Raw genomic sequence first — 21,286 nt, 5'->3', positions numbered from 1 at the left:
CAAAGCCGGCATCAGCATCTACAAAAACACAGCTTTTGTGTTTACCATCAAAGAGGCGCGCACTGTCCCAAGTAAGAAAACAACGAGGCTGAGCGCCTCGGTGCCTTTCTCTCTCTCTCTCTCTCTCACTCTCGGAGATCAAAGGCTGCCATGATTGTTTTTCCGGATTTCCCACGTTGGGCAGCCGAACTTCGAGGCAATCACAACGCCACCGCGCAGAGTTTTGCTGGACACTATTGAAAGCGCCGGAGATTGCTAGCGCCTAGACTGTATCCTGGGAAATTTTCCGTGATTGGTGCTGCTTTGGGTGCATTTTATGTAAAATAACAAGCCCAGGCAAAGTATATGGAGAAAACCAATGTAGACAAAAGACATAAAATAAGATATGCACTTAGAATGACGAGAATATTCAGTTTAATAAATTTGATAAAAAACAATAAAAATATTTTGTCATATGTTCATTGTAAAATGTATAGAATTGATAGTCAGTTAGATTGACAGTTAGTACTGTTTGATCAACAATTTTAACAATAACCCAATTGATGTTGGAAAGACAAGACGGTTTCTTCTCTACGCGTTTGGACACAGTCGTGTCTTCATCAGGAAATTACCATCTTTATCAATGAATCTAAAAATAAGCGAACAATCTTTTAAAACAATATATAGAATATGATATAAAATGCAGTGCATATATATGGGCCTTTTTTGTTACATCATACATTGTTTTCAACCTGGATGGAAAAACATGATAGACCGCTATTAGGTTAACTTCTCTAACGGATGCCTATAAAAGAGACATAGGGAATCACATGATTATATACAGAATTGATTTATGCATGTAATTAAAAAAGTCCTAATGCATTTATATATTAAATAAGGAAAGATACACAAAGAGGGAGACATGAATAAAGAAAATGGAGACCACAGATAAATGAGATATTAAACATAAAAACTAATACATTTACTACAAAACAAACAATCAGAGGGCTCGATAGATAAAAGGCATGAATAAAATGAAATGAAAATAAATATAGACAATATGACCTGTTGCCACTCCTAGTATTATAGGATATGTCTATATTATAACCTGTACCAAGAGCAGGTATCGCTGGTCTGCAAATTACTTGTTAGTTTGCAGCTTATAGTATCTAGGGGCACCAACTCTCAGCAATCAGGTACTATACTGCTTTGTGTGTAGTTTGTCTTACCTCACATTGACTCAATAAAAGTGAGTGCCAATAGTGGGTGTTGATCAGGAATCTCGAGACAGATGGCCAATCAGGATGTAGACGGCACCAATATGAAAACTGAAAGAATCATAAAGAAGCATATACTAAAGTGTCCAATCAGAAAAGGTACGATGATGTTTAAAACTTTAGGGGAGTTGTGAACATATCTGGATGTTGTCAGTTATCGTAAGGTAAACCAGTATTAAGAAACATTGGGTTATCTTTATTTTCTTAATCCCTAAGGTATTTTATTAAACTTCAGGTTAATCGTTTAAAGCATGCAATGCTAATTAGCAATATTCACTCAATCCCTAAAATATTATAGGCAGCTTAAGGTTGCTCATGTAAGGTGGCCAGTACTGATTTACAGAAATTAACAGAAACTATATTGGCCAGTAACAGTGCTTCTATATGAAGAGAACCAGTGTGTAATAAGTAGTTCAATTCGAATCATATAATTAAACAAAAAATAGAAAGTACCTCAGAACTAAAGACCGATAAGATGAGGTCTCATACATATTGAGCACAGTCGATGGACGATCGCTTTTTGGCGACTCGGGTTTATCCTATAAAGATGAATTGGAAAATGGGAACTTAAATGCTGTTGTCACTGCTACTATTGCGATTGAAAATACTCGTGGCAATCATACCTGTATGTAGATAAAATGCTGCCCAAAGAACGGATAGATCTGTATATCGTAATGTTGCACGCATAAGTTTCGAGCTTGTTTTACGTGTGACAAGTGACTGCAGTAGAGGTTCCTATTTAAAATCTATATGGGAAAACAACATAATAAGTGTCTATAGGTCAGCAGGCTGAGTTAGACAATCAAACTAATATGTAATGCTAAGTAGTACCTGAGCTTCAGTGGTATATTAAATCAAACGCAATCCTCGAAAAGCGGCACGCTGCTTTGGGTGCACGCATTTTGGACACACTGTTATGTTATTTTATTTTATTTATTTTCTTTCTACCCCCTTCCTGACTGACCTTTGATCTACCTACTAAACTCTATAATGTCATTGTGTGCACTGTTTTAATTTTCGTTTGGATTTGTTATTTCACTGTTGTTCTTTTTGATCTGCACCACACATTTTTTCATCATCTTTAATTCTTTTATTATATGACTGTGTATTACGATATGTCCTTCTTCCACTAGGTATCTTATTTTATCATGTGCTTTTAATTTATTTGTCAAACTTTTCAATTTTAATTCTTGAATTTGTTTTTGATGATATCTGCCTCTTTCTCTTCGCATTCGATCTTATTATGTATTATTTAGTTACCTGCTCCTCCCCATTCGTTGTTCCTCTGCTCTATCTATATTAAATAACTATCTTATTTCTACTTACTCCCCTATCTCTTTCTTTCTTTTTAATCCGCTTTTTAGTTATTTTTCTCTTCTTTTATTTCATTTTATTTTACCTTTACCGCTTCCCTCTTCTTTTATCATTCATCCCATTGATTCTCTATTCTAGACTACCTTCTAATCCATACCCCCCTCTATACCAATTATCTTCACTGTTTGCTATTTTCTATCTTTACCCCTCTCCTGACTAACCTCTAACCTATCCCCTACAGTATATAATGTTTTTTTATTTGCACTTTATTTTGTATCGTTTGGATATGTTATTCTACTGTGGCGCTTTTTAACCTATTTCAATGTTAATTCGTGTATTCCTTGACTTTTCAATATGGTATATTCTCTTTTCGTTATGTATTTTCTTATATTGTATATTTTGATGTTCCTCTGTTTAGACCACCCTCATTTCCTATCATTGTAATTTGTTTCAAGCTATTGTTCAGATTGCCCTCTATGTTATATCCTTTTGTCACTGTGCTTTTGTTTTCAATGTGTATCCTGATGTTACTATGTGTAGTTCACAATTATGTCCTATCTTTATAATTTGTTCAGGCTATATTGTTGTTGTACTACTTTATTCGATATTTGCATATCATAAAAGTACAAACAATACAAAGATAAAAAGACATGTTTTAAAAAATATATAATATTCAGTATTCATTACATTTCTTATCATAATATAAAAAGATAAAATTCAGAATAGTTACATTTAAAACAGAGAAATTCAATGATACATTTACAGCAGTGGGTATATACTTCAGTTTGGCTACCCAAGCCTATGTCTTGTCATCAGCTAACAGTCTTGCATGGATAAACCATGCACTTGCTAAATATTTAGCAACCCTGCATACAACTAACATAGATGTAGTATCTGATAAGAAAATACGTAAGGCAATTCTGCACTCTCTCACTCCCAGCTCTCTACATACCGGTTTTAACCATCTTGTTCTTGGTCTTTTGTAAGCCCTACAAGCGAACAGGAAGTGGGAAAGAGATTCGCTCGTGCATGGGCACCCAGGGCAGCTAAGAGAGTGGGCGTGAGCCCCCCTTCCTTTCCATCCCTCAGTGAACTTTTTCAAGTGTAGAGTCCCATATCTAATTTTCAGGAAGAGGGACCTATCCCTTGGGTTTTAGATAAAATCTAGGAAGGGCTCAAGATTCTTACAAGGTTTGAATTCCATAAATTGAGTTGTTAAGGTCCCCCATTTTGCATGTTTTACTTCCTCCTCCTCCTGTAACCAATCCCAGTAGATTTTTTTGATGATTTGCTTGTGAGGAGGGGACTGGGAGGTCCAGAATTCACCCAAACCTAGCTTCAAAACCAGCTGTCTCAGTTTGGTTAGCCACGGTATCTTATTTGCACTATTCAGGCTGATCAGCTCATCCAGAACCAACGCATAATTTGCCAGTTCTGGCTTCCTTCGCAGGCGCACCCAGAACAACAAAGGACGAAGGTGCACCACGTCTGCAATAGAAAGTTTGCCCATGTCTAAAAAGAGGGGTTTTAAAGGTGTAGAAAGCGGGAGATCGACCAGGTCCCTCACAAACTTGCTCTTACCAGGTCAATGGTGTTCTCACATCCCCACAGCTCTGAACCATATACAGCTGAGGCTACGGCCTTGCCTTCATATGCTGCCAGAGCTGGGGCTACTGGTCTGCTAGTAGATAAGCGTTGGTTTCTCAGGATCGCTCCTGAGACTCTTTGAGGTTCAGGAGCATTTTGGCCACATGGGAATCCCACTTCATTCTGTTGTTAATCCTGACACCCAGGTAGTCGAACTCCTCCACCACCTCAAGTGGAGACCCATTTAAGATTATACTCGTTCTCCTGGCTTTCTTTTGTGCAGACAGCACCATCAATTTAGTTTTTGCAGTATTCACAATGAGGCCCCTCTCATCACAAAACAAACTAAATCTATCTAGTAACTTCTGGAGGCCCGCGGGGGTTTTGGACAGAAGGAGGGTGTTGTCTGCAAAGAGTAGGGTTGGTGTTTTCTCCCCCGCCAGGACTGGGGCATCCGCAGAGTCCTCCCTCAGGCTATATTTAATTCCTTCCCCCGCTATATAGCCTAATCTTCTTAATTCTCTTGGCTGGCCTTCCTTACATCGTGAAATGTAATTTATATGATTACGTTGCCCCCTCACCTATTGTGCTTATGTTTACATCCTTACATCGTGAAATTGTATTTCCTAAGATTAAGTTGCCCCATCACCTATTGTTCTTAATTGAAACCCCACCCACACCTCTCACTGTCAGAGTCTGCTTTGGATTCACTTCGACCCCCACTTCCCCTATCACCACCGTCTATCCTCACTTCGAGGACCAGTGCGTTCGAATCTACTGTGCTTCCTCTTTCTCCCCTCTTCTTTTCTCCAAATCATTCCTCCACTCACTCTTCCACTATCAATCTCAACCCCACACATCTCTAAACTCGGCCCTAACTCTTGAACCATCCTCTACCCACCCCATCTCTCTAAACATGGTAAAAAAAAAATCAAACACAAACTTCTCTGTCTCCACCCAGAAGCTTTATTTGCTGATCACCATAACAGCCTTAACTCCTCACTTATCACCAACTTCATCTTCTTCACCAAACGACCATCTAAATGGAAAAGCATATTTCTACGCCACCTCCTGATCTCTAATTCACGCAACATCCCATACAGTCTAAAACTCTCCACTACACCATCTTCTTCCTTTCCAGGCAAAATAGATATTTCTAGCTTCAAATCTGGAACTATACTCATACAAGCGTCTGAAAAGCACCTCGACATCTCTGAACAACACTTTAACGCTATATCCCAAACTCTCACAATATCTTCGAATCCTGCCCTCTCACCCCCTCCACCCCTAGACTCATCACCCCAAGACTCATCACCCCATCTCTCATCCCAGATACCATTTGTTTCAAGCTATTGTTCAGATTGCCCCCCCTTCCGCCGTCCTCCCCTAGACCACCCCAACAACTTAGACCTATCCCCCCTTGTCCCCCCACTACTCGCCCAATAACCTCTGAAGTTAACAGTTCCACTAACTTAACTTCTAGCAACTACACAACCAGCACCTTACCCACTCAACCTTCCTTAATCATCACTCCCTACAATACCAACATACAACCGCCAAAACTTAGTACTCGCCCAATAACCTCTGAAGCTAACAGTTCCACTAACTTAACTACCTCTCCCTCACCACCTTCGTCCACTATCCCCCCTACTCAACTGACTACCATCCATGTTCTCTTAAGAATAAGCAGACTCCCCCTTCCTCCGACCTCCCCTAGACCACCCCAACAAATTAGACCTATCCCCCCTTGTCCCCCTTCCAAATCGCCCGACCCCACTCCCCTCTGTTGCATGCTGATCAATTGCTGATCCGCCTCCTGCCACGCTACTGAGATTGCTGAAACCATTCTTAGTGAAACATTGACATTGCATTCCTAACTGAAACCTGGCTAACCTCCCACTCCACTCCCATCCTCGACTTGCTTATCCCCCCTGGTTACTCTATCATTAAAAAAGATAGAATCGAACAAACAGGAGGAGGACTCGCTATCATTTTTAAAATTGAACTTAACATCTCGCTCGTTCATCTACAAGACCCTTCATCCTTTGAATACCTTTGCGCTGATCTCATTATGCCTGACTCCCCCACCACCCGGTTGCACACTATCTACCATCCCCCTGGAAATAACATCCCCTTTACGGAAGAGTTGACTGATCTTATTTTACAATCATCGCTCTCACATTCTCAAAATCTCTTCCTCGGTGACTACAACCTCCATTGGAACAAAAGTGATGATCCTGCTGTCATCCTATTTAATGATACCATGGACATCACCAGTATGACCCAACTCTGCCATTCTCCAACCTATAACAAAGGTGCCACCCTTGATGCTATTATGACTAGCAACGATCTGGCCTCCCTCTCAAATATACTTCCGGTAAACTGGTCTGACCACTACCTTATCCTCTTCACCATGAATAGATCCATGACTCCCCCCGCCCCCATCAGCTCTTTAACTAAGAAATCCACATACAACCTTCACCTTATTCCTCCTGGTGAATTGGAATCTACAATTAAGGCCCACTTACTTCTCCCCCTCTCTCTGACAGCACCACCGACCTAACTAACCATTATAACAATTCTATTCTTTTTTTTTTATATTTCTTTTTATAAATGTTTTTATATAAACAGCAAGGCAGAAAAATATATTACATACAGTACCGATTCCAAGACGGGGAAGGAAAAGCAATACAAAGAAATCAGCAATCAATGTAGGAAAGGGGGAGGGGGGGGAGGGCAGGCAAAGTTAAAGCATATATAAAACAGCAAGTGGAATGCGGGGTTAGGGGGAAAGTGGGACATCAGGGACATCTACAACAGGTGGCGTACAGATATCTCCACGATAGCCATTCCAGGGTCCCCATATTCTACACCATTTCCGGGGTCGGCCCCGGGCCAAGTGCACAGTCTTTTCCCTAAACATGCACCAGTCCATGTTTTCCTTACATGCCGCGACAGTAGGCGGCCTCGGGGACCCCCACAATTGAGCAATATCTCTCTTAGCAATCATGGCCCCCAGGGTCACCCACTGAGTTTGCGCTACATTGTGGTCCGTAGGCTCCCAAACATTCAATAAACAGCGTCTAGCCTCCGGCACGAGGGCAATCCCCGTCACCTCATTCATTACTTCATGTACCTAGCTCCAGAAGGTCGCGATCTCACGACATTCCCAGATAATATGGAGGAATGTCCCCACATGCCCACATTCTCACTTACACAGACCATCCTCAGAAAAACCCATGTGGACCAGACGAGGGCCCGTGACATAAATCTTATGCAGAATCTTCAGTTGAACCAACCGGAGTCTAGCTGGGATTGCGACCTCCTTTGGAGAGGAGATCACAGATTGCCAGTCCTTGTCATCCAGTTCAAGACCGTCACGTGTCCACAAGTCTCGAAGATGCAATAGGAGGTCTGATCTATCATTAATTAGTTTTTTATAGACTAGGGAGATGGTGCTATCAGGCACATAGCCATCCAATAATCTATCTTCGAGCGGAGACGACTCCGGAATTACCTCCCCGACCGGGAAAACCGACCTCAAAGCATGGCGAACCTGGACATAACAGAAGTATTCCGAATTACTTAAGTCAAACTCCTCCTGCAACGACTCAAACGATTTCACCTGACCCTTGACCCAGAGGTCCCCCACCTTACTAATACCAATAAGGTCCCATTTATCGAACCCCTAGGTATTCCACAGTTTGCCAAGTTTATCAGAACCAAATAGCGGGGTCGCCCGAGTCAAACGATCCGTCCATCCTGTTGCGCTAGTCGCGTCCTGCCACAGGCGTACTGCTATCCTCGTAGGTCCCGACAAAGCTTTGACCACCGATTTAGAGTATAGTGCCCTATAATAGTTGCCACCAGGCAAAAGCCACCTATCCATGGCGAAGGCGGGGTTCAAGTCGATACATGCCGTGATTAATCGCTCCCAATTGGGACGCCCAATAGTATCGCTTTATATCCGGGAGAGCAATACCCCCATCGTACCACGGGAGCGTCCGCTTAGCGAGCGGAATACGAGGTCTACCATCCCATATCAATTTCCTTTGAAGATCCTCAATCGCCCGAAAATAACTAGTGGGAACAATATCGAAAGTATTCTGAAGAGCATAGAGAAAACGAGGTAGAGACATCATTTTGAAAAGGGCAGCACGACCAAGCAGCGAAAGTGGAAGCCTAAGCCAACCCGCAACATCCTGCTTCAATCTAGACAAGGGTGGAAGGAGATTACGTTCGTACCGAACTGCGGGGTCCAATGAAATATAAATACCGAGGTATTTAAACCCCGTTTGCGCAATCCGGATGGGACAGTTGCGCGAGAGAAGAGGGACGTCGCCTGAAAGGACGTATAAATAGGATTTCGAACAATTCTATTCTTGAAGCCCTCAACCAAATTGCTCCAATCAAACTCAAACAACAAAAAAGTAACCCTCCTAAGTCTTGGTTCAATTCTGAACTTAATAACGAAAGACGGACCCTTAGACATTCTGAACGGGTTTGGAGGAATCATCCAACCGTTGACAATCTGGCTCTCCTTAGAACTGCTAGAGCCCAGTACAAAAAACATATCTTTAATGAAAAAGCCTCCTTTCTACGATCACAACTTGATCAAGCCAGAAACCGCCCTAGAAAACTCTTTAACATTGTTAAAAAACAAACCTCCACTGGCCCTCCTAAAATATTAGCCTCTATTGACAGATGCGAAGAAATTGCCAGTTTCTTTATGAACAAAATCAACAAGATCGAACTATCCTTCTCTTCCCTCCCACTCTCACTTCAACCTACTCCCATCCTATACACCCTCCCCAACACTCCTAACTCTCCTCCGTCCACTTTTTCCACCCCTCTCGATCCTTCTCATCCCCTCCCTGCTCTCCCCCAACAAGATACCTTTCCGAAAATAAGCCCCCCTGCTAAAAACAGTGCCTCATGGAGTGATTTTAGTCCAGTATCTGAATCTACGATCACTAATATCATTGCCAAACTAAAACCTTCCTCCCACTCCAAAGATCCTCTTCCCACCCTTTTGGTTCAAGAACTTAAATTTATCATTGCCCCTATATGGCCCAAAATCATCAACTCCTCTCTTTCCACTGGCTGTGTCCCCACCTCCCTTCAGCTTGGTCAAATCTCACCCATTCTCAAAAACATCACTGCTGACCCCAATGACCTTAACAACCTTCGCCCTATCTCTAACCTTCCATTCCTCTCTAAAGCCCTCGAAAAATGTGTCCTATTGCAATTAGAGAAACATATCGCCTCCTTCAACCTCCTTGATGTTTTCCAATCCGGCTTTAGAAAAGGATGCAGTACAGAAACTGCTATGCTAAATGGGAAACAGCCTCTACAACGAAGCCGTTTCCACGAATGCACTAACCATGCATGCTTTACAACGCATGCGTGGTTACCACTATAACCTTTACCACGCATTCCTTTACTACGAAATACGTAGTAAAGGAATGTGAGTTAAAGGTTGAAAAACAAAAGGGGGGGCCTCCCCCCCCCCCCCAAAAACGAGAGGGTTTTTAAAAAAAAGAAAGAAAACTTACCTAAAACACGCTCTTCTGTGCCTCTGCCATGGAAAGAGCCTCTCTAACAGACGTGATTACGTACGTGCGTCTACGTACTGCATCAAAAATAGAGAAAGGACCACTTAAAGAGTTAGAAGAAGGAGAATACCCTCGAAAGAAAATGTAAGTATATTTTTTAATTATAATAATTTATTTGGTAAGGCTTAATTAAAAAAACATATATATATATATATATAGATTTGAACTACATAATCACTCAAGCAGTCGGTTTAACATGAAAATGCCGATATCATGCATAGTTAAACAACGAAAAACGTTGTTAAACTATGCGTGGTAAAGGAATTTTCGTGGTAAACCATATGCGTGGTAATGACATTCTGTTGTAACGCATGCGTGGAAAAGGCATGCGTTGCAACGGAATGCGTTGTAACATCATATAACCATGCTAAATATCACTGACGACATTCATCGCTCCCTAGACAAAGGGGAATCCTCATTACTAATCCTCCTCGAGCTCTCAGCTGCATTTGATACCGTCCACCACCCCACCCTTCTCAACACTCTCAAAGACCGGTTTGGCTTAGATGGTAACGTATTCAAATGGTTCTCCTCATTCCTTCAAAACAGATCACAGCAAATCAAGCTCAGCCACTTTCTCTCTAAACCTCAACCTGTCTCACTCGGTGTCCCTCAAGGATCCATCCTCTCCCCAACCCTATTCAATCTGTTCATGGAACCACTCACCCTCATCCAAGCTAATATCAATCACCACCTCTATGCAGATGACACCCAATTATATTACAAGATCAAATCCCACAAAGACATTCTCCACCTCAATGAGACCTTGACCAGAATTCAAACCTGGTTCCATCAGAACCATCTCAAACTGAACCCGAATAAAACTGAAATCATCCTTTATTCCCCCAAAAACAACCCCCTTCCCATTCAACTCTGGATAAATGACATCAAAGCTCTTAACTGCACACTCTCCACCTCTAATTCTGTCAAATCCCTAGGCATCAGTATCGACCAGAATCTAAATCTCATCCCCCACATTAAAAATGCATCCAAAAGTGCGATTTTCACCCTTCTCCACCTCAAGAAACTTAAACCATTTATTCCAGCAGACGATTTCAAACTTGTTGTCCGATCGCTTGTCCTTTCCAGGATTGACTTCGGCAACGCCACTTTCGCTGGCACCCCTAAAATCCATCTTGCACCGATGAAATCTGTCCTCAATCTAGCTGCGAGACTCATCTCTGATTGTAAAAAATGTGATCACATCTCCCCCGTCCTCAAAAATCTCAATTGGCTCCCAATAGAAGGAAGATCCACCTACAAGATTGCCTGCATCACTCACAAAGCTCTTCACCAAAACACCCCTTCTTACCTTACAACAAAACTACACAAAGCAGGTTGCTCCAGGTCCCTGAGGAGCACAAACTCCCTTGTCTTGATCCCACCCAGACTCAAATGACAAAAGACCCAATCCTGTGCGTTCTCTGGTAACGCTCCTACAATTTGGAACTCTCTCACTAAGGATCTTTGCTGCAACCCCTCTTACCCTCTCTTCAAAAAGGAACTCAAAGTACTTCTTCTCAACAAGTATTGGGATATCTAATGTTACTGACTCTGACCATGTTCACTCCTTTCTCTTCCCTTGTCCACTCCTCTTCCTACTCCCTCTCAATCCCTTCATTCTCTCACTCCCCCTCTCTTCACCCCCCTCTCTCTCCTAACTTTTAATATTCATTTTCCACTTAATTTTATCTCTCTGTTTCTTTGCCCCCTTAGCCCTGTTGAATGCATTATCATACTGTAACTCTTTTTCGCTTAATTGTTAATTTTATCTCATTATGTTCACCATCCTTGTAAAGCGCTCTGATACTCTTGGGTCCAGTAGCGCTATATAAAACACGTAAGATATTGGTAAACTTCCACACTTATACTCTCAAGGAGCAGATTCTTACCTTGGCCCTAAAACAGAAATCACTGGCCGGGAAGAGGTTTACTTTTTTAATCAGGTCTGACCTGTCCAGAGTCACCTTAGAGAAGCAATGGGAGTTTGGGAGGCGCTTGGATACATTTAGGAAGCTGGGTGCAACTGCCCAGCTCATGTTCCCGGCTGCCTTAAAAATCATGCACAATAACAAGATGTTTAATATAAGATCTGTGCAGGCAGCCGATGAGTTATTATTGGAGTTGGGTAATAAGAGCAATAAAGGTTTCTCAGCATAGGTTAGGTCGGTAACACGTTCTTGTAGGCCAATCTACTTTGAGGTCTACTATTGTTGGTTGAAACTTTGAGATCTCGCTGAGAACACTACAGTAAGAGTATTTGAAAAAGTAAAAACTTAAAGGGAAGAAAAGATTTTTTAGAAAAAATGTAGATAGAAATTTAAAAATGAAAGGAAAATAAAAAAATAAAAAAGGGGGGGCACATATAGGAGGGTGAAAGCGAAGGGAAACATTTTTTTTTTCGCCCTCGAAAATAAATTCCCTTGACTCATCTTTCCTCTTGATGGCTGCTGGGGCCTTTGCCCCGTCTTCTATCATCTCACTATTCCAACTATGTGGGGGTGGCCGGACTGTTTCTTTTTAGGTCTCGCCTGTCAACACGCATGCGCATTGAGCGGAGCGAGACTATAGGGGCTTAAACAGAGTTTAACCAGACTGGCGATTTGATGAAGTGCATGTGCGCTTTTAGCTCAATGCGCAAGTGCAATGAGTTAAAATGCGCATGCACAGCATCAAATAGCCAGCCATCTGTTGCCCAGCTTGGTGCCGCCAGCAGCTCTTCCCGCTCCGCCCCCTGCTGCATCAAAGGCTTTCCCGGCCGGCCGTGCTTTCAGTTTCACGGCCGGCAAGCCGTGTCTCCTTTTCTTTTAACTTGTTATTACAGCGCAGGCATGCCCAGCCGTATCTTCACCTATGACGGCTGCACCTTTGTTTTGTGTTTCCGTCTCACACACCTCCTGCGATTATCCCTGTTGTCTCCACCCCCTCCCCTCCTACAATAGTGATTGTGTGGGCTCCCACCACTCCTCCGATATCGATGAATGATTTTTATTTTGAAATTTGTAAATTGGGGCGAACATTTCCCACAATTATTTACAAGATGTTTGACCGACGCTGAGGCTCGAACATGGATCCCCAGCGCCGAAGTCTGCAGATCCCACTGCTGAGCCACTTCCTCTCCGCTGCAGGCTGCTCGCATTAGCAGCAGCTCGCTCTCGGGCTTTTTGTTTGACTATAGTAGCACTTTGTACGAGCACCGGTAACATTACACAGTTACAGTTTGATTTTTTTTGTAGACACAGGAAGATTAATCGGCAATCAGGGCATTACTTAAATGTCTTTAACAGAGATGTTGATTCATCTCCCTGTGTCTACAAAAAATACGAACATGTTACTGTGTAATGTTACTAGTGGGGAAAGCGCTACGAGACTGAAACAAAAAGCCCCCAGAGCAAGTGAAAGCTTTGTCTCGGTACTGATGTGCATGGTGGTGAAACACTAACTCGATGTCTCCCTTGAAGTGCTGCTAAGAGAATGTACTCAGTATCTCCCTTCTACGGTGGTATTTATATCGTACAGGATCAGTGGCTCTTGCCTGTGCCGTGGTGGGCTGGTGTGCAGCAAAGTGTCCGTCTCTCCAGTGTAGTGTTATCAGGCCGTATGTATTTAATTGAATTCTTTCTCAAAAATCTGACAAATTCTGGGTTGTTTTGGACATATCTATATCACGCAAACTGACCCCCGGTATTGGCGCCCTCTACTTGAGCACCTGTTTCTTTACAGAGGGACACATTTAGTTTTGGTAGGCACAGGGAGATTAAGTTATTTGCCCATTATCACAGGATGCTGAGCCGATGCTCAGGCTCGAACCCGGTTCCTCCGCTTCAAAGTCGCCACACAACCACTCCCCCTCTCCATGTTTTCTTTATATGTTTGTGCACAGTACCCAAAGAGTTGCAGTGGAAAACAGCAACTAAGGGGTCCATTTCCTTCTTTGCACTGGTGCACGTGACACATAGCCTACTCTTTGTGTTGGAACGCTTTGTTTATCTCTGTGTAACAACAGGTAGGTATTACGACAGTTCAGAGTGTTTATGTGCCTGATGCCGAGATGTTTATGAGCAGTAGGGTGCTGTGAGTCAGTGATTCCTTTTTTCAAGTTTGATGTAGTAAGAGCCACGTAATACGGATGACATTACTTATATCACTGCATGGTATAAAGCGCCTCCGCGCTCCGGATATAGTATTGCATGCCTCTTTAACAAGCATTGAAAATGCAATAGGTCTTGCAATAGAAAAGTTTGACCTTTTGGTGTTGCAAATGTAAAAAAAAAATTGTTTGTTTATATTTTTTCAAATTATAAAAGTATTAATTTGGTTTTTTGTAAAGTGAATAGTTATAAATCTACCAAATGTTACATTTATAGCATTAGTAAAGTTACATGTTTAGTTTTGTCCTTTTTTACATGTATTGATGTGCAAACTCACAATTTTGTGTAAAATGTTATAAATAAAGGATAGTGACCTAATGTTGTTTTTAATTTTTAATGGTAAAAGTTTTTACATGTAAAAAAGGACAAAACTAAACATGTAACTCTGCTAATGCTATAAATGTAACATTTGGTAGATTTATAACTATTCACTTTACAAAAAACAAAATTAATACTTTTATAATTTGAAAAAATATAAAAAAAAAAAAATTACATTTGCAACACCAAAAGGTCAAACTTTTCTATTGCGAGACCTATTGCATTTTCATCGCTTGTTTTTTTTTTGTCTACCCCTGTAATATGTGGCTCTACACATTACAAAACATAGCTTCATGGTTGTGCGATGGGGGGACTTGGCGGGAGCCCGAGGAGGGGTGCTATCTACTGGATTTGTTCCGGTTAGATAATGCAAGGGTTTTTCATGGGGAGGGTGGAGGGGGGTGGGGGGGCACAGGGGTAAGTTAGGTGTTGGGGAGTGGAAAAAACTTTAAAATGTCCTCATTGTCCAACTATGTTTTGTGTGGGAAGGTTTACGGCAGGTAATGGTTGTCGACCTAAAGATATAATTATGTGCTTTCCCTTTTCGTTTTTTCAAGGGGTATAGGCGGTTTGGTCAAGTCTGGGTTGGTAGCTATGGGTAGCTTAAAGTAAATCTCCTGGAACGTTAATGGCCTGCGCACCAAAACAACAGCTCACAGAATTATGCAGTATCTACGAGATTCTGATGCGCAGGTCATTATACTCCAGAAGACCCACTTAACTCAGAATGAAATGCTTGCCCTTGTTAAGAAAAATAGGTGGATTGATTTTGCGGTATCTTCATCACAATCAATGAATAACAGAGGTGTGGCAGTTATATTTAAGAAACAGACAAAAGCCAGGCTACTATCTCAGGCAGTTGACCCCGGTGGCAGATGGGCCATAGCATCGGTCGTTATAGCTGGTTCACAAACTACAATCTTGGGTTATTATGGACCCAATCAAGATGACCCCACAACCTTAGAGTCTATCTTTTCGCATTTGTTGTCATTTCCTGAACCTATCATCTTGGCAGGTGACTTCAATGTTGTATTAGACCCGTGCTCGATAAATCTGCTAACAGTCGCCCCCTTGTACTATCTAAAACTAGGTCCCTTCTGCATAGTTCCATGAAACAATATGGTTATGTCGATATCTGGAGAGTAAGGTCAGGACAGCAACAGGGTATCTCCTTTCGAAACTACCATCATCAGTCTAGGATAGACTATATTTTAATCAGCCAGAGATTGGTGGATACTGTCAAGAGTATTAGATATCTCCCTTTACACCTTTCTGACCATTCTGCGGTAGTTATGGAACTTGAGGGGCCCATTAAAAGTTCCCCAAGGGCTTGGTCTTTTGATCGTTCTCTTCTCTCATCCAGACGACATTTTGTTTCTTAAAGCTGAGGCTCATCATTTTATGAGAATTAATATTGGCTCGGCGTCCAGTGGAGTCGTTTGGGACTCCTTTAAGGCCTTCTTGAGGGGTCTTATCACGGGTAAAGTGTCTTATCGTAGGAAACAGTATAGAGAGGAAATCCTTTCTATTGAAGCTAAGATAGCTAAAAAACAACTAGACATAGATGCTAATCTTATCTCTCCTGAGCCCATGTTAAACCAGCTTAAAGATCAACTTTTGGTGCTGAAAGGTCAACTGGCTTCCGTTTTAAATCATAGAATCCAACATAAGTGGGAGGCTAGGAAAATAGCCCATTTTGAATATGGTGAGGGGGCAGGAAAATTATTGGCTTGGAAAACCAAAACAGACCAGGTCCGCAACAATATAGCCTCTATTACAGTGGATAATACCACTTTCTCTTCGGATGAAGATATTAGGCGGGCCTTCAGGGAATTTTTCCAAATAATCTACCATGAGGACAATAAAATTGACCCAGATTCTATTAATGGCTGGCTGAGTGAGATCCCTCTTCCTTCTCTTTCCACCGAGCAGTGTTTACTTTTGTATAGCACTATCTCTGAGGAAGAGATTAGGTCAGCTATTAAAAAAGGCAGGAAAGGGAAGGCTGCAGGACCAGATGGGCTCCCTGCTGAAATCTATAGAGCCCTGGAACAAGAAATAGTGTCCTTTCTTACCATCATGTTTAATCAAATCTTACTAGAGGGCCAGCGGCCACCAGCATCTTCGGATAGCGCTTCAATCACCCTTATTTTGAAACCTGGGAAACCAGCGGATGCGTGTAGCTCGTATAGGCCAATATCAATTTTGAACGTGGACTATAAGATTTTTGCCACAGTTCTTGCAAACAAGCTGGCCTCGGTTGACCCTTTTGTCCTACATCGAGATCAGAAGGGATTTGTGAAGGGGCGTCAATTGTACGAGTTAACATACGACCAGATAGGGGCCATTGATATGGCATCGGTCGAGTCCCTCCCGTTAGCCGCTCTTACGCTGGACGCAACCAAGGCCTTCGACAGGGTCAAGTGGGCGTACCTGTCGGGGACTTTGGCCAAGTTCAACGTGGGTGAGGGTTTTTGCTGTGCTATTGGTCTTCTATATCGGACTCCATCTTCGCGTCTTCTGGTCAATGGAGAGCTATCGGACCCCTTTACCATCTCAAGGGGGACACGGCAGGGCTGCCCTCTCTCCCCTCTTCTATTCGATTTTTATATCGAACCCTTTGCTCAACAACTCAGGGAGGATGTTAACATCAAATCTTTTGTGTATAGAGGATGGGAGAGAAAGGTAGCCCTATAGGAGGACGATGTCCTTATTCTTACATCCGATGTCTGCACTGCACTTCCTGCAGTTTTAAAAATTGCCCAAGAATTCGGGCAAGTGTCGGGTAATGAGATTAACGCTGCAAAAACTGAGATGCTTGTATGGAATGACGACGCGAGGGCCACTAGTATACAGTCCAGTTCCTCTATGCGGTATCTGGGCCTGAATATTGTGAAAGATATTAATTTAATCGCATCAGTAAATTTCTCTGTAATAGCTAAAGACTGTCGTAAGCTGTTGCAAGCATGGGCCCATCTTCCGCTTTCACTAATTGGGAGAGTAAATTTGATCAAAATGTCGATTTTACCTAAAGTTTCCTTTTTATTTAATACCATTCCACTTTATTTCGACCAATCTTTTTAATCTAAATTACAGTCGGAAATTTCATCTTTTATCTGGGACAGGCAGCTTCCAAGAATTGCTTGGAAGAAACTCAGATGGCGCAGGGAGAAGGGAGGGTTGGCTGCCCCAGACCTAAAATTATATGCATGGGCGTTACAGCTATCACACACACGTATGTTGTTAAAAATGCCTACAGACTACAGGGTGGGACCATGTTTTCAGCTCTGCTTAAAGGGGAAGGAGTCAGTCAGTCTGGCTTCTTATTTAAATTCGGAAGCCCGAAATAAAAAAAAAAAATTAAGCTGAAGGTCTTGCAAGGGATGGACAAAACATGGTCAGAATTAACAAAATCTATAAAGCTGGGGTACTTTTGCAATAGGACTCCTCTATGGGGCCTCCCTGAAAGTCCCGCTTGGTTAGGAGATAGCTTAGCAGTCCCTTTAAAAGAAGCTTAAGTTAGCACGGTATACACAAATGCCCGAGGGGCACGAAAAACCATATACTCTGAAAGTGGAATGCGAATTACTAGCAGGTAAGTAACAGTACTAATAGGCTTTGGAATCGCTAGGACTGGACTAGGGAATCGTTAGATTACTTCTAGGAGGCCCAAGGGACTCGGGTGCAGAGTGTGCACTCTCACGCGGGATGCGGGACAAAGTCTATGGAAGCTAGAATTTACAAAGTTAGTGTTCACGGGCGAACCCGACCTGGTAGGGAGAAAACGACAGTGGATCCTGACCCTTGGATAGTGAGGCTATGCTGGGACACCGAAGTGCCGAAGTTACCTAGCCCAGGGGCTGCAGCTGCATAGGTCTCAAAAGACGTCGGGAATCCTCGTTGCCGGACCAGGAGCCTGGAAGAAAGGAGTTGCTGGCAGGCGACCAGTGAAGATTGTTCGAGTGATCCAAGCCTGGATCGAAGAGGGATGACACCTGAAAGCAGAGGGGACCAAGTTCGTGACTACTAGCCAGTAGTCAGTGGGCACCAGGAGGGCACCGGATGGCAGTCACCTCGACTAGGTGAGTGGGCGACGCTGGCTCTGCAGATCTCACGGACCAGGAGGCGTTGTCGGCGACCAGGATGGAGAGGCGAGCTGTCCCACGATGGATGAAGCTGTCGGCGTCGAAGTTACCCAGGATTGGGCAACAAGCCTTGGCTAATTCAAGCCCACGCGGTGGACTCAAAATGGCGTCTTGAGTGGACCAGGAGGGTCCAGGGTGCTCCTCTTCAGGAAGGGAGCAAGGGCCAGTCTGGAGCAACCAGACCAGCAGCAGAAATGTCGTCGGGCGTTGTTCAGAAGACCACAAGCCAGCGGGCTAGTAGCCAAACAACGCGGTGAGCAGCAAAAAGCAGAAGGGCCCCACGCAGATCGTGGAGATGCTGGGAGGCTGCACTTCGGTGCTGGAGCTGCTCAGGGTCGGGGCTTCTCGGACCCCAAAGCACTCACCAGGAAATTACTCGGCGGGCTTGCTGGAAAGAAGTCGTGCAGTCTTGCAGATGGCCGGTCCCTCGAGGTCTCGTCGCACCCACGGTTCTCAGCTGGGCTGTAGAGGTGGGTAGAGGTCAGAGGTGCCAGGGAAGCCGGTTCTCGTCGAGCTGGGCAGTCGGATTCCGGAGGAAGGACTTGCAGCAGACCGCAGTGTTCTTTGATGGTGCCTGCGGATGCAGGGTGACTACTCCTTAGCCACAAGGGAGAAATCTTAGGAAGAAGTCTTGAGTTCCTTTCGTAGAAAGTAGTTTCAGGATTCAAAGATGATCTGATTTGGAAGGGGGCCAGTCCCTACCTTTATCTGGGCAAAGGGGGCTGGCACGCGACTAGGTCCTGCCCTATGGGTGGGACCAGGAGGGGGGTGGTTACACCCACTTCTTTGGCGGGCTTTTCCCCAGCACAGGGTCTGGAGTGTCCCTGGAACTGGTTCAAGCCAGCCTATGCACAGTGAGCACCGGGGTGCCACGTGCAGTCACCTTCTTCTGTAGCCCTGCCTACCTACAATACACAAAACCCTGTCTGGGACGGTGCTGGCACCGCCCCTGGCAGGAAACCCTTTGTCCTTATCTCCTGCTCTGGGAGGACTCCCAGCAGCAGGAGGGCAGACTTGTGTCTCGGTGGCAGCATCCATTTTGTGGAGCTGAGGCTCTGTTCGACTTTAACCTGGGTTACAGGCTACATGCATGTCGTGTCCCTCTAGAAGGGTGGAATGCTAACCCCGTCGCCAGAATTGGCGAGGGGTTAGTATTCCAATTCGTATGACACCTTACTCGACATGTTTTGATAAAGCGATACCAGAGTTGGCATTTAACCGCGAGGATTATAATGCACTTAAGAGTATATGGTAAGCGATATCATGGAAACGGCTAAGGGATAGATCCCGAAAGCCGCAGACAGGCTCAGCTCATGTCAGAGCACCATCTCACACGATTCCAAGCACTCTGCCTTCAGGATTGTTAAGGCCTGCCATAGGAGTGACTGATAGGAGATCTGTGTGTCCATTTTAGGGTTAGATATAGGTATACTATATCTAAAGCAAAGGGTGAGTACACCACCTTGCCCCAGCTGTCGTGCAGCCAGTTGTGTCAGTTTAGTTAGTCAATCCAGGGGTGGCATAATACATGCTTCAGCCCCTGGGAGACTTCTGGGTGCACCTCAGCCCTGGGTACAGGGACTTGGAGAGGGCCCAGTGCCAATTCAGTACCTGAGTACAATTTGGATAGAGAGAACAGCTAGGCTGTGGGTCTGATTAGCAGGCCCACAGCCAGGGAAAGTCGTAAACCAGTGCAGCAAAAAGCAAAAATCTGGGTGATCATAGGATTGCAGACCCTACTCTCCTACATGGACACAACCTGCAAGAGCTGTGGTCCGCCTCATTTGGCCTTTTATGGAACATCGTGAAGCCTGCATGGTTACGAAGAAACCATCTCTATACCCTACACAGGGCATATTATTCTCCCCTTAGACTTTCTAAATTCACTGAGGGAAAGTCGGTAGCTTGTGCCATGTGTGGTTTGGTAGCTGCTTCGGATGCCCACATGTTCTTTGAATGCCCCCGTTTGGCTACCTTTTGGGATGCGATTAGTAACATTCTCACGGTATCGCTGGGCGTTCAAGTAGTTCTGGAGCTTCCCCTAGTGATTTTTGGGATCCTGGATGGGGTCCAGTCCGCACCAAAAAATCTTGTGTTCTATTCTACTTTATTGGCCAGAAGGGAGATCTGTAAAAAATGGAAGGACCCTCTTCCTCCCTCTCTCAACGACTGGCTGGCATCCGTCTTGCAAGTCTCACGATTGGATCTGGCTAGGGCCGGTAACTGAAGTAGAATGTCATTCTGGCATCTGCTGTCATGGGAGGATTAAGTCACCCGGGTTTTTTTTTTCTTTTCCCCCCCGGGTCAAATGATTATGCTACTGTGGTGTGCACACCATTTGTAGAGCCTTTGTCCGGTCCTAAGCCCGGCCCGATGTGGCTGTAAATCCCACCAAATATTACCTATCTTTTGGTAATTCGGTTTGCTTGGTGCATGTTTTGGAGGGAAACGTCAGGGCTGAGAGATGCTCGTTCCTACCTCGTCTTATCCCTGCCAGTTTGATAAACTGTGACAGCTTGTCGTGACTCCACCCGAGTGTGCATCGGTAACCTTGGTGGTAAATGAGGACAAAAAAAACCCCTTTGAAATAAAATAAATAAATAAATAAATCATTAGATTATCAGCTGCCCCAGATATGCATCCCCCTCCCCCCCTCTTTCCCCCCCTCAGCGCCCTGAGACCCTTGCGGGCGAGTAGTTGCGCTTTACAAACCCTGATTGGTTGAATCTACTCCGGCGATCAAAATGAATGTGTTCCTGTATAATGTACCTGTTGCTCACGTAAAGCACTTCGATTAGGCCTAGCTTCGATATCTTCGGGTCGACATCGCTCTAAATAAAAACTTCCCAAAAAACCCCACACACAACAGGTTGGTTGGGTTCGCGTTCTAGTTTTTCTAT

At 43.8% G+C, this 21,286-nt stretch overlaps 1 long non-coding RNA gene across 1 annotated transcript; it reads right to left on the bottom strand.

The window, feature by feature from the left end:
* Window positions 1-455: 455 nt before the first annotated feature.
* On the bottom strand, window positions 456-21,284 carry LOC144791389 (uncharacterized). Its single transcript, XR_013602375.1, has 6 exons — window positions 21,156-21,284; window positions 9,713-9,789; window positions 1,880-2,002; window positions 1,710-1,795; window positions 1,209-1,307; window positions 456-628 (listed from the first exon to the last, which is right to left on the bottom strand). It is a non-coding gene; the product is annotated as an uncharacterized LOC144791389 (long non-coding RNA).
* Between the last annotated feature and the right edge of the window lie 2 nt (window positions 21,285-21,286).

Source organism: Lissotriton helveticus, chromosome 11 (assembly GCF_964261635.1).
Source record: "Lissotriton helveticus chromosome 11, aLisHel1.1, whole genome shotgun sequence".
NCBI lineage: Eukaryota > Metazoa > Chordata > Amphibia > Caudata > Salamandridae > Lissotriton > Lissotriton helveticus.
The sequence above is the reverse complement of the archived record's forward strand: the minus strand, read 5'-3'. Positions and strand labels throughout refer to the sequence as shown.